This window comes from Ornithorhynchus anatinus, chromosome 1 (genome assembly GCF_004115215.2).
Source record: "Ornithorhynchus anatinus isolate Pmale09 chromosome 1, mOrnAna1.pri.v4, whole genome shotgun sequence".
Taxonomy (NCBI): domain Eukaryota; kingdom Metazoa; phylum Chordata; class Mammalia; order Monotremata; family Ornithorhynchidae; genus Ornithorhynchus; species Ornithorhynchus anatinus.
The window spans coordinates 77,709,325-77,723,412 of NC_041728.1; the positions used below are offsets into that span (position 1 = coordinate 77,709,325).

Below are 14,088 nucleotides of genomic sequence, written 5' to 3' on the forward strand. Positions count from 1 at the left end.
ATAGCCATTATTTATGTTAATCTATGAGCTCACATTACATCGTACTCTCAAGCACTTAGTACAGTGTTCTGCACACAGTAAGTGCTCAATAAATTTGAATGATGGATTGCATACAATAAGCACTCAAATACCACTGATTGATTTGTCTTTATTAATATGAAAGGTCACATGTTCACCCATGATAAGACTCTCAAGGACACTGATATATCAACACCATTTCTCCAAGGTTGGTGTAAGAAAATCACAAAGGGCTGTGTTTTCCAGGGAGGCAAAATGTCTTCTTGCTCCAGTCATATGCAAGAGAGCTAAGTACACCACAGAATTAGAGAGCTATTTTTCTAAAAGCCTTCACTGCTCCCACCATGAATAATGCCATTAGAACCATTGTGGCATCCATCAGTGCTATTTATTTAGAGAAGCAGAGTGACCTAGTGGAAAGAATCCTGATTTAGGAGTCTAGTCCCAGCTCTGCTACTTTCCTGCTGTATGATCTTGGATGTCACTTAACTTCTCTGGGCCTCAGTTCCCTTATCTACAAAATGGGGATTTAATATCTGCTCTCTCTCCTAACTATAGCATAGAACCTAAATATCTTGTATCTACACTGTTCTTAGGACAGACACTGATAATAGCATCTCTCCCGACCCTGCCCCCCCATCCTTACTTCCCACTCTTGATGATCAGGTCTCCGCTATCAACTCCACCCTCTCTACTCATCCCAACTCTCTCGCCCCCCTTTCCCTCCGCCGCTCTCGCTCCACTAACCCACAGCCCTGGATCACCTCCTCTGTCCGTCTCCTATGCTCCTATGCTAGAGCTGCCGAGCGCTGCTGGCAAAAGTCCAAGCACCAAGCCGACCTCATACATTGAAAATTTATCCTTTCCTGCCTTAACTCTGCCCTCTCCTCCGCCAGGCAAAACGTCTTCTCCTCCCTCATTGACACCCATGCCCGTCACCCCCGCCAATTGTTCTGGACTTTCAAATCTCTCCTTAGGCCTCCTGTTCCTCCCCCTCCCCTATCTCTCACCCCGAATGATCTGGCCACCTACTTCATCACAAAAATCAACACAATTAAGTCTGAGCTCCCCAAAGTCACCCCTCCCCCCCACTCCCAATCCTCTCCCCTACTTTCCCATCCTCTCTGCAGTATCCTCAGAGGAGATCTCCTCCCTCCTCGCAAGTACCACCCCCTCCACCTGCACCTTGGACCCCATTCCCACTCACCTTATAAAAACCATTGTCCCTGCCCTCCTCCCTTCCTTAACTTCTATCTTTAACCACTCAATCTCCAATGGCTCCTTCCCCTCTGCCTTCAAACATGCCCATGTCTCCCCCATCCTAAAAAAACCCTCTCTCGACCCACTTCCCCCTCCAGTTATCGCCCTATCTCCCTACTACCCTTCCTTTCCAAAATCCTAGAACGAGTCATCTACACTCGCTGCTTAGAATTCCTTAACTCCCATTCTCTCCTGGACCCCCTCCAATCTGGCTTCCGTCCCCTCCACTCTACCGAGACTGCTCTCTCTAAGGTCACCCATGACCTCCTTCTTGCCAAAGCCAATGGCTCCTACTCCATTCTAATCCTCCTTGACCTCTCAGCTGCCTCTGATACTATCGACCATCCCCTCCTCCTCCTCACCTTATCTTACCTTGGCTTCATGGACTCTGTCCTCTCCTGGTTCTCCTCTTATCTCTCTGGCCTGTCATTCTCGGTCTCTTTCGCAGGCACCTCCTCCTCCTCCCATCCTTTACCTGCTGGAGTTCCTCAAGGGTCAGTTCTTGGCCCTCTTCTGTTCTCCATTTACACTCACTCCCTTGGTGAACTCATTCGCTCTCACGGCTTTGACTACCATCTCTACACAGATGACAAGCAGATCTACATCTCTGCCCCTGTCCTCTCCCCCTCCCTTCAGGCTCGCATCTCCTCCTGCCTCCAGGACGTCTCCACCTGGATGTCTGCCTGTCACCTAAAACTCAACATGAGCAAAACTGAACTCCTTATCTTCCCTCACAAGCCCGGTCCTCTCCCAGACTTCCCTATCACTGTGGGTGGTATAACCATCCTTCCCGTCTCTCAGGCTCGCAACCTCGATGTCATCTTTGACTCGTCTCTCTCCTTCACTCCACACATCCGATCCGTTACCAAGACCTGCTGGTCTCACCTTTACAATATCGCCAAGATCCGCCCTTTCCTCTTCACCCAAATGGCTACCTTACTGCTATAGGCTCTCGTTATATCCCGACTAGACTACTGTGTCAGCCTTCTCTCTGATCTCCCTTCCTCCTCTCTCGCCCCACTGCAGTCTATTCTTCACTCCGCTGCCTGGCTCATCTTTCTGCAGGAACGATCTGGGCATGTCACTCCCCTTCTTAAACAACTCCAGTGGTTGCCTATCAACTTTTGCTCAAAACAAAAACTCCTCACTCTAGGCTTCAAGGCTCTCCATCACCTTGCCCCTTCCTACCTCTCCTCTCTTCTCTCTTTCTACTGCCCACCCAACATGCTCCGCTCCTCTGCCGCCCACCTCCTCACCATCCCTCGGTCTTGCCTATCCCACCATCAACCCCTGGCCACTTCCTCCCGCGGTCCTGGAATGCCCTCCCTCCTCACCTCCGATAATCTAATTATCTTCTCCTCTTCAAATCCCTACTTAAAGCTCAACTCCTCCAAGAAGCCTTCCCAGACTGAGCTCCCCCCTTTTTCCCCTCTGCTCCCTCTACCCCACCCCTTCACCTCTCCGCAGCTAAACCCTCTTCTCCCTCCTTTCCCGTCCCACCCCCTCAGCACTGCACTCATCCACTCAACTGTATATATCTTCATCACTCTATTTATTTTGTTTATTTTGTTTAATGAGATGTACATTACCTTGATTCTATTTATTTGCCATTGTTTTTATGAGATGTTCTTCCTACTGACTATTTATTGCCATTGTTCTTGTCTGCCTGTCTTCCCTGATTAGACCATAAGTCCGTCAAAGGGCAGGGACTGTCTCTATTTGTTGCCAACTTGTACATTCCAAGTGCTTAGTACAGTGCTCTGCACATAGTAAGGACTCAATAAATACTATTGAATGAATCATTATTTTTTATTACATGATCTCTGCCTTCAAGGTGTTTACTCTGTTATATTTCAGTTTGATATGAAACATTAATCTGGAAGGTAGGGTTGCCTTAACATCAACATGGGCATGGTTCAAGGAAACAAGCTTAATATCAAAAAATGCTCACAGCCTCATAGGTAGGTAACTATGATCATTAACACAAATTCAAGGAAGCCACTCAGTTAAGCAATTAATCTGGACTTCAAGATTGAATACCTTTTCTTTAGCTCTTTCAGTCACCAAGTTCCCAGGGAAAATAGTACTGAAATGGGTTCAAGAACAAATTGTAATAGAGTTAACCCTGCATGGGTTTTTTATTCAGGTTGTCATCTATATGTTCCAGACCACACTATACTTTGACTTCTAGATTCCCTAGTCTTCTAGAACCTGCTGAGGATAACTTATCACATTCACTACCACGTTGCCTCTTTTCTATCTGATACAGGATCAAGAAATAGAAATAGGTGGGTGGATGAGCAATGTTTGATTACCATTTCCCAGGCCATCCACAAGGACTGGATTGGAGTTGGGAAGATCTAATATTTTCATGGGATCACTACCTGTGAGCAGTGAACACCAGGCAAGGCCAGATTAATGTGTATTCTTTTGGGGCTTGAACTAAGGGAGGGTCTCTAAACACCCCAAAATGTTGCCTCCCAAATGCACCAGTCAAGAAGCACTCACAAGTATGGCTGGATTAAGCACACTTTCCTGACCAATCATTCCAAAGTGGAACTGTATCACTGCCCTGCAGCAAAGGCAAACATAGTCAACTTGGGTAGGTCATGTGGAGCAGCCTAGGGACTTGCTAGAGCTGAGATGGGAACCACAAGAGCCACAAGACCTCTTGAAAGTCACCTGCAAGTGTGGCCAGATCAAGTAAATACAACTGTCATTGCCAGCTGCCGTTACCTTGCTCCCTCCTTGACCCTGCTTTCCATTCTCTGGGAATCCCACTTAGAGCAGGACTGTGGGGATGGAGACCATGATGGATTGTGCTACTGTTACTCCTCCCCACAATTATATTTATTAAGTGCTTACTGTGTGTAGAGCACTGTACTAAGTGGGAGAATAAAATACAGTAGTAGATATGATCTCTGCCCCCAAGGAGCTTGAAGCCTATAAGGGATATCTATTTTCATCTCTTACTGTCTCTGCCCTTGTAGTCCCAGTTAGCAATCAATCATTTTTACTGAACCCTTACTCTGTTTAGCACCCTGCACTAAGTGCTTGGGGAAGTACAATATAACAGACTTATCAGACATATTCCCTAACTATAACAAGCCAACAATCTACAGGGCAAGACAGACATTCATATGATTAAATAATACTACACGATTTAAATATGTGTACAGAAGTGCTGTGGGGTTGGGGGGTCGGGAGAACTTTAACATCCTCAGATAATGACGCACAAAGGAGAAAGAGCCCAGAAAACAGAGCTTAGTTGGAGGTCTTTTGGAGGAGATGAGATCTTTGATTTCTTTGAAGGTGGGGAGAGTAGTGGTCTGGTGTATATGGAATAGGAAGGAGTTCCGGGATAGGGGGATGACATAGGAAAAGAGTCAGGGATGGGATAGAAGAGTTTGGGCACAGTGAATAAACTGGAGCTAGATGAACAGAGTGTGGAGGCTGCGCTGTAGTAGGAGATTTAGTGAGGTGAGATTAGATGGGGGGAAATGATTGAGTGCTATGAAGCCAATGGTAAGGAGTTCCTTTTTGATGCAACTGTGGATGGGCAGCCCTTGGAGGTTCTTGAGGAATGGGGATACATGAACTGAAGGTTTTTGTTGACAAATGATTCATTTAGCAAAGTGTAGTATGGATTGGAGTGAGGAAAAGATAGAAGGCCAGCTTGTCAGCGAGGAGTCAGATGCAGTAGTCAAGGTGGGGTAGGATAAGTGCTTGGATCAACATGGTAACAGTTTGGATGGAGAGGAAAGGGTGGATTTTAGCAATGTTGTGAAGGAAAAACCGACAAGATTTCACGACAGATTAAGTATGTAGGTGAAATGAGAGATGTGAGTTGAGCACAAGGCCAAAATTATGGGTTGTGAGGTAGGGAAGGTAATGGTGTTATCTTCAGTGATGACCAGAACAAGGGGAAGCCAGGGTTTTGGTGGGAAGATAAGGAGTTTAGTTTTGGACATCTTTGCCCAGTTGTGGTAAAGAAGCCATACTGCACACCAGCACACCAGAAGCAGTGGAGCAGTGGCTTCTGTAGCAATTGGTAAGGTTAAAGAACCAAAAATCTTTACCAAACAGCTCAGTTCAACACAGAAAATTCAGGGAGGACTGATAAAGTGGGACCAGGATGGGAAGAGGGAACTGACTTTTCTGTAGTAACTGGATAATACACTGGGGCCAGAGCTTTGAAAAACCTTTGGGTTGAGACCAAAATATGGAAAGAGCATCTCCTGTGGCAAGGAGTTGGGTGGTGGGGGAAGACAAAAAGACAGGGAAGACAGGCAAGGAGATACTCCTGGATCACAATGTCCACAGCAGGGGTAACATATAAAGTTCTGGAAATTATTCCAGAACAAATGTCTGGAACCTGGTAATTCTGCCCCAGATAGAGTACCAAATCAGTAAATCCACCTGGAATATTTGATTTTGGATGTTACCCAAGGTCCAATAGGACTTTTATGGTGTCCATCCTTGTCGATGAAATGGGGCCCACCACAACTGTCTCAACTTGGACTGGTTCTAATTGCATAGTAAGGGTTAAATAACAATGAACTGGAAAATCCAGTGAGGGAACAGATGTAAGTAGATTTTTCTGGTTACTCAATCCTCACATCTCTTTATGATGCCTTTATATTTCAAAAAACCTTTCCATCTTGAGTTCCACTTAAAAATTGACTAGTATCTCAGAGGATTTCATAATTTATACCTCTTCATAATGGCCTTGTAAAGGAATGGGCAGGTAGAGAGAAAAATTCACCTAGTTTTCCCCACTTAGAGTACTAAATTTTAAATGGGTACTACATTATTGCTCAGTTCATTAATTATTAATCATATTTATTCAACACTTACTGTGTGCTAAGCACTATAGTAAGTGCTTGGAAGAGTATAATAGTTGTATTTAGGGATTTCCTTAAACTGCTGGTGCTGAGTATAATATGCAATGAAGGAATATTTGATTTAAAATGCCATAAAAATATAACAAACACAGACCTTGTATATTTCTGACAGCACAAGGAATGCATTTAGCACTAAGGCAGAGAAATGAAATCAGCTAGACACCACTGCATATTTGTGGTCTATAATCACAGATTTCTGAATTTTTTAAAAAATTACAACACAATTTACAGTTTAGACGGCTTGTTCCAAATAAAACATGTCAGTCAAAAGAATACATGAATATACAAACTACTTTGCATATACACACACAAAATCAAATATTTATTGATACTCAATACAGAATTAGTTGCACCTCCTCACTTTCCCACATTCAAAAATGTATGAACTATTCTATTATTGCATTTGTAATTTGATTACTGTCCACAGACCTGGAATTTTATACTTTATACCACAATATTAAGCATTTAATAATTATAAAGCAATACAGTGTGTCCCCTATCCCATTTTTCCTAAGGAAAAAACTGAATTTTGTTACTCTCTGAAAGGTTTTAGTCCCTCAATGAAGTAAAAAAATAAATTTGCACCAAACTGTTTATGTACCCAAATCTGCTTACCTAGGGAAGGTGTTGCCCATTTGGGAATCTGATTTTTTTATAGACTAGCCCACCAACCTTTATGTTGTGTTTTTGACACTTTTGAAAGCTCTACTTGCCCAAGGCTGAGAAACTTTAATATTCTCTCATTCTTAAATTCAAATCTAAGTTTTCTGTTCAATATGAGTCTGTTTTTATATTGAACAGTCAAGGAAGAAGTACATATAAAAGCAATAGCAATAATAATGATAATGCTGGTATTTGTTAAGCACTTACTATGTGCCAAGCACTGTTCTAAGTGCTGGGGTAAATACAAGGTAATTGGGTTGTCCCATGTGGGGCTCACAATCTTAATGCCCATTTTACAGATAAGATAACTGAGGCACAGAGAAGGTAAGTGACTTGGCCAAAGTCACAGAGCTATCAAGGGGTGGAACCAGGATTAGAACCCACAACCTCTGACTCCCAATCCTGTGCTTTTTCCACTAAGCCACACTGCTTCTCTCAATATCCATTAATTGATATTTTCCATCAATCATGACTTGCATAAAGCATACTGAAAATTAACCCACTTAAATTACCTAGGATGGTCCCTGTTACCAAGACTGCCAGTTGTATTGAAGAAGGAAGGTCTGAAGAACATGTGATTGAGTCCCAAAACAGAGAAATTGCACTGAAACACAAATGAAAGCTTACATCTGCCTGGGGCCCAAACAAATAAAGGAACCAACCTTCTTAAAAGAAGTAGCTGCAGCTCAATCTGTAAAAAAAACCCACCTAGAAGTTATTTGAAGAAAAAGGGAAGAATTCCTACATACCTATTTCAATAGCCTCTCCCAACCTTTGCCCAGCATGGATATTTCTGTCTTTGAGAGAGGTGTGTACCCAAGGGCAATTAGCCTTAAAAGGGACAGCTGGGAAATACTGTTCAGCTTTACCTCCCACAGCTGAGAGGCTTTGAGAAACAGCGACAAAGTTTTAACTCTTGTCTTTCCAGGAACTAAAGTAGGGGACAGAAAATGGGTGTTATGGTGGGGAGGATCCTCTACTTTCAACAGAGAAAATGGGATTCCAGCTCAGATATTTATAGCCACGGTGAAACAAAGAATTGAGACAGCTCACTCATTTTTTCCCTCCAAATAAACTCTGACAATTGCATCAATCTTTGCTTTCTTAAGTGTACTGGAGAGAGGTTTTTTTTTGTTCACCAGCACATTGAGAATCAAGAGATCAGCAATTTATTTGTCACTATTTTGTGGACATCTTGGGCATGGCAGTCAATTCTAGGCATTTAGCATTTTCCTCATAGACATATGAATTAATACACTTAATGAGCTTAAAATGTACAAAATGAAAGATATAATTCTAATATGTTTTTTCAATAGTTTGCAACATGAAAAAATGACATTTATAGTTTCTGTCTTTGTATGCATTGTGAATTAATGGTTTTATTTTTCACCACTGTGATTAAAATGTTTATGCCTCTTTAAAATAAATTTCATGAGCCAAATGTGGGGCCCATTTTACCTTCTTTATGACTCTAAGGCCAACCATATGTTTTCCTAAATCTCAATGAAAACAAAATAAAAAAAATCAGTGAAAATAAAAATATTTCCTACAAAATAATTTTTTTATGCTGTTTAGACCTTCTCTATCCAAAATGATGGATTTGGTCCTTTTAGAAAGAGACCCTAAACAAAAGTAGGCACTATGATTGTCCTTCTCTAACTATAATTTCCTAACAGTTTCTGCCCTTAGAGAGCTAATGAAATAACCATCAAGGGGAAAGACTAAAAATAGAAGGTGGGTAGTTCTTGCTGTAGGGGGCACTGGTGCACTGTGCATCTAGATTAGGTGATGGACAAAGGTTTAGACATGATTTGACTAAGCAGTTCTGCAGGTTTCAGATGCAGAAAAAGCACCTAAACATTTTATAATCAATTTAAACTTTAAGGAAATTAGGTAACCGTATAAAATATTTATATGCAGTTTTTGGAAATGAATGTTTCTTTTGTTGGAAAATGTATCTGTCTGCAGCAACTGACTGTGCTGTGGATAAAATTGTTTTTCTTGACTTTTCTAGCCAAGGTCTCTGGAAGGATAAAATATCCTTCCAGAATTGCCTTGCTTAAAACAACAGGCCTTAAGCAAACAAAATATAAACAAAAATAGACAAGTTATTTCTTGGTCAGTGCAGTCGTTTAATTGAATATCTGCAATCACATCACTACACTAGCTAATCTTTAAGCAATGGAAAATACCTTCATTTACCAAAAGAATTATATAGAAAGCTGAAGTACTATAATATGAAACTTATTTTTATGACTGTTTTTATAAATAACACTGTACTGTGATTTCACAAATCACTCTACAGACTATAAGTGATTTGTGGGCAAGGTTCACCTCTAATAAGTGTGGCTTAATGGAAAGAGTATGAGCCTGGGAGTCAGAAGATGAGGATTCTAATCCTGGCTCTGCCACATGTCTGCTGTGTGACCTTGGACAAGTCACTTAACTTATCTTTGTCTCAGTTACCTCATCTGTAAAATGGGGATTATATACACATGTACATACATACATACATACACAGATATTGAAACCTGGGGCATGATCAATTGTACAAAACCAAGGAATACAAACTCTTCAGGATGAAACAGCTGAGTAAACAAGTGAAAATATCTACAAAAACAAATATAAGTGAGTGCAGAAATCGTCTAAGCAGGGCGTGGGTCTGTTTGGACCCAATATTCTCTGCACATACCCGTCATTTAAGAGGGATCTATCTGTCTGTGCTTCTCTTATTGCCTCCACCGCTTTTTTTTTTACCACCTTCTGACCTTTCTACCTTCCTGTCACACCAATTTCTCACCTCTTCCCTATCCGCAGCCCTAGCACTTCCATTGCTTCTCCCCTCTCTCCTTTATGCCTTTATTTTCCCCCAACCCATCTCCAATTCCTTGCCTATGTAGTTTTCTTTCCCTAACTCTTTCAGTGTCTTAGTTCCCTAGGACATGAGTAAATTTAGATAGCCCTGGAGAAAATTCTGTGATGTCACAATATGTTTTCATGCAGCATTTTGAACCCATCTTCAGAATAGTAACATCCAGACATAGTATAGTGTGTTATACACATTAGCCCATCAAATGCTATTGACTGATTCATACAGTCATTCATCTTTATATCAAAGTGAAATGTTTGTTTCAACATCTTTCTTTATATGAATAAAATGAGATTAAGAGTCTAGTGCTTTTTTTAAGTCAACAAATTAAAATGAAAAAACTAAATACTTCAAAAGTATAGTTAAACTTGTCAAGAGTTAGTGAGGAAAACCTAAGTCATTTAAAGCATTTTTAAATGATAATGCTTCTACCTTAGATGATTTTATTTGATGGTTTTGACTGGTTTTCCAACAGAGAACTAAGTAACCTTATTTTCTCTAAATTTCTGAATTGATATAAGCAACCCTATTGATAACTTCTTCTGGTATATTCTCTAGTTTTCCTCTTTTGTTTGTACTGAAGGATCCATTTGGCAAACTGGGTGCAACCTTAATATAACATATGAACATAGTGGAAAGAGCCCGGGCTTGGCGGTCAGAGGTCATGGGTTCTAATCCCTGCTCCACCACTTGTCAGCTGTGTGACTTTGGGCAAGTCGCTTAACTTCTCTGTGCCTCAGTTACCTCATCTGTAAAATGGGGATTAATAATGATGGCATTTGTTAAGCGCTTACTATGTGCAAAGCACTGTTCTAAGCACTGGAGAGAATACATGGTAAACAGGTTGTCCCATGTGGGGCTCACAGTCTTCATCCCCATTTTACAGATGAGGTAACTGAGGCACAGAGAAGTTAAGTGACTTGCCCAGAGTCACACAGCTGATATGTGTCTGAGCTGGGATTTGAACCCATGACCAAGCCCAGGATCTTTCCACTAAGCCACTCTGAGCCCCACTGTGATCCCCACGAGGGACAACCTGATTACCTTGTATCTACTCCAGCACAGTGCTTGGCACATAGTAAGCATAGTAAGGAGGGCGCTCTGACCTCCCTTCCTCCTCTCTCGCCCCGCTCCGGTCTATTCTTCACTCCGCTGCCCGGCTCATCTTCCTGCAGAAACGATCTGGGCATGTCACTCCCCTTCTTAAACAACTCCAGTGGTTGCCTATCGACCTCCGCTCCAAACAAAAACTCCTCACTCTAGGCTTCAAGGCTCTCCATCACCTTGCCCCTTCCTACCTCTCCTCCCTTCTCTCTTTCTACCGCCCACCCCGCACGCTCCGCTCCTCTGCCGCCCACCTCCTCGCCGTCCCTCGGTCTCGCCTATCCCGCCGTCGACCCCTGGGTCATGTCCTCCCGCGGTCCTGGAACGCCCTCCCTCCTCACCTCCGCCAAACTGATTCTCTTTCCCTCTTCAAAACCTTACTTAAAAATCACCTCCTCCAAGAGGCCTTCCCAGACTGAGCTCCTCTTCCCCCTCTACTCCCTCTGCCATCCCCCCTTTACCTCTCCGCAGCTAAAGCCTCATTTTCCCCTTTTCCCTCTGCTCCTCCACCTCTCCCTTCCCATCCCCACAGCACTGTACCCATCCACTCAACTGTATATATTTTCGTTACCCTATTTATTTTGTTAATGAATTGTACATCGCCTTGATTCTATTTAGTTGCCATTGTTTTTATGAGATGTTCTTCCCCTTGACGCTGTTTAGTGCCATTGTTCTTGTCTGTCCGCCTCCCCCGATTAGACTGTAAGCCCGTCAAACGGCAGGGACTGTCTCTATCTGTTGCCGACTTGTTCATCCCAAGCGCTTAGTACAGTGCTCTGCACATAGTAAGCGCTCAATAAATACTATTGAATGAATGAATGAATAAGCACTTAACAAATACCATCATTATTATTATTCCCAATTAGGGAGTAAAAGTAATCATGTTCTAGAGGGAATTATATTTAGTCCTTTCTGTCTATGAAATGGCAAATGCAGGATCTCACTGATCCCTTGACCCCCAACAAATCTATTTACAAAGAAATATCTTATTTTTAGAAAAGAAAAAAATGCATTATTTTAGTCTCAAAAAGGGTTAAGTTTTCTGATATAATTGGCAGGTCTCAGAAGCCATCATTTGGTTCAGATAAACATCCAGAAGTCTTTAATGCATATCAAAACATCATAACCTTCTTCATTTTGAAATTCAAAAAGAGGCAAGTCCCATTAGACAAGACTTTGTATAAAGTCCAGTGGTGCTGGGAAATCTCTTAAAAAGAGTTTGAGTTCTAGAAAAATAGCCACTTGTAACTTTAGAAATGGGATCAAAGTTAGACTCATGCCTTAGCAGGTTCTAGATTCTACTATAATAACCACAGAATCAATGATTTTATGCAAACACATTTGTCATCCACTCTACACAGAAGAAAGTAGGAATAGGAATAGGAAAAAAAAAACCCTAGCTGAGACCAGAGAATGAATATGCTTTATGACCAAAAGGCTAATAGCCCCATTATCAATAGCTAAAAGCCTCATTCATTTAGCTGACTGATGGGGAGGATTGATTGTTGTTGGGAAGAATGCACTGAGCTGAAGCTGCCTGGCTGGGAAAGTGGTGCAGAGGAGCTACAATGGGGATGGGGGAGGTTTCTATTTGAGTTCTAAGCAGTTAAAGGAGAGAGTCAGCTCCAATATCATCATAAGTAGTGTGACATAAGTGACATAATGATGTCATACCTTATTTAGGGCCCCCCTTCCCACAAAATATGTCTGCTCTGGACCACTGACCTGGTTAATATGGTCTTGGTTAAAACCTGGAATTTCAGATGAAAAACAAAAAGACTGACTAAAAGTTTGTGAAAGTACCATACCTGTAATTTTCATGGATGTATGGATATATATATATATATAATGACAATAATGGCATTTGTTTAGCGCTTACTATGTGCAAAGCACTGTTCTAAGTGCTGGGGAGGATACAAGGTGATCAGGTCTCACAGTCACAGTCTTAATCCCCATTTTACAGATAAGGTAACTGAGGCACAGAGAATTTAAGTGACTTGCCCAAAGTCACACAGCTGACAAGTGGCTGAGCCAGGATTTAAACCCATGACCGCTGACCCTGGAGCCCGGGCTCTTTCCACTGAGTCACACTGTTTCTCATGTGCAAAATAGTAATAACTGTTGTATTTGTTGAGTTGAATCTGTGATGGGGTGTGATTTGTATAAGAGACATTTGGTAGGTTTAAAAAGTTGTTTGGGCATCGTGTCAATTCTGCCAGTCCCAAAGTGAAGGGGTTGAAGTAAAATCCAACATGAAACTGACTCCTCCTTCCAGTCATATAACGCAATCTGATGCTGACCTAGTTCCCACTGGCCCAGTCCCCCCACCAACTGTCCTGGGAATGGTCTTGCTAATGGTGCCACTTCCCCTGGCCAAACATATCTGATGCATGACCTTATGTTCCCCAGTCTGGGGATCACCCCAACCTGTACTGCTGTAGGGGATTTAGTATGAATTTACTTTTAAATAAAAAGAAAACAAACCTGAGGCTTAACAAACTTTTTGATATTTACACTCGCAGATATAGATCTTAAATAGTCTAATTAAAATTACGGATAAATGCTATTACAGCAAAAATAAAATGCTACTTTGTCATAGCCTGTGAATTTTCTCTGGAGTAATTCAATTGAATTACACCCATTACCCTGAAAAATTAAGAATTGACCGTATTTGAAATAACATCTTTCACAAACCAGAAGGTAACTTATTTAGGTTAACTTTGCCTATGCCCAGAAATGTTTTTGTATTTCTAGTTTAAATGGACAAAAGCAATAAAAAAATTATTAAAGTTGAAATGCTTTTTAGCTTCCCTGTTTTACATGGATATTGGAGAAATTTTAAAATAGGGAGAGATTTGGGGGATAGAATAATAGATATTAGAATTGGAAAATAGATTCTTAGGCTATCTTGTCCATCACCCTGCCAAAGTAGACATTATGGAGAATACGTAATGAGAAATAATAGAAGAATGAAGGGGTGACATTTCAGTTTCCCTAGACTGTTTTAGCTTCTACATACATTTGCAGGATGAGTTTGAATATACAAATAAAAGGGAATTTGGCAGAAAATTAAATCTCATAGCAAATAGGACTCTTAATGGTTGAATTTTTCCTTACAGTGTGTTTACAGCATATATCTTCTCTAATGCACTGACTTTACTTTTAACAATATAATCTAGTAAAATAATAATGGAAAGTAAATTTCCATTATGAGGCATTCTCAGCAGAAACTCTGGAAATCTTGGAAGCCTGCTGAAATGTTAATATTTT

General features: G+C 41.4%; 1 long non-coding RNA gene across 1 annotated transcript in view; it reads right to left on the reverse strand.

The window, feature by feature from the left end:
- The window catches only part of LOC114816559, an 80,763-nt gene extending 73,097 nt beyond the window's left edge, over positions 1–7,666 (reverse strand). Inside the window, exon 1 of the long non-coding RNA XR_003764355.2 lies at positions 7,595–7,666. This is a non-coding gene — a long non-coding RNA (uncharacterized LOC114816559). The remainder of the gene's footprint in view (positions 1–7,594) is intronic.
- Between the last annotated feature and the right edge of the window lie 6,422 nt (positions 7,667–14,088).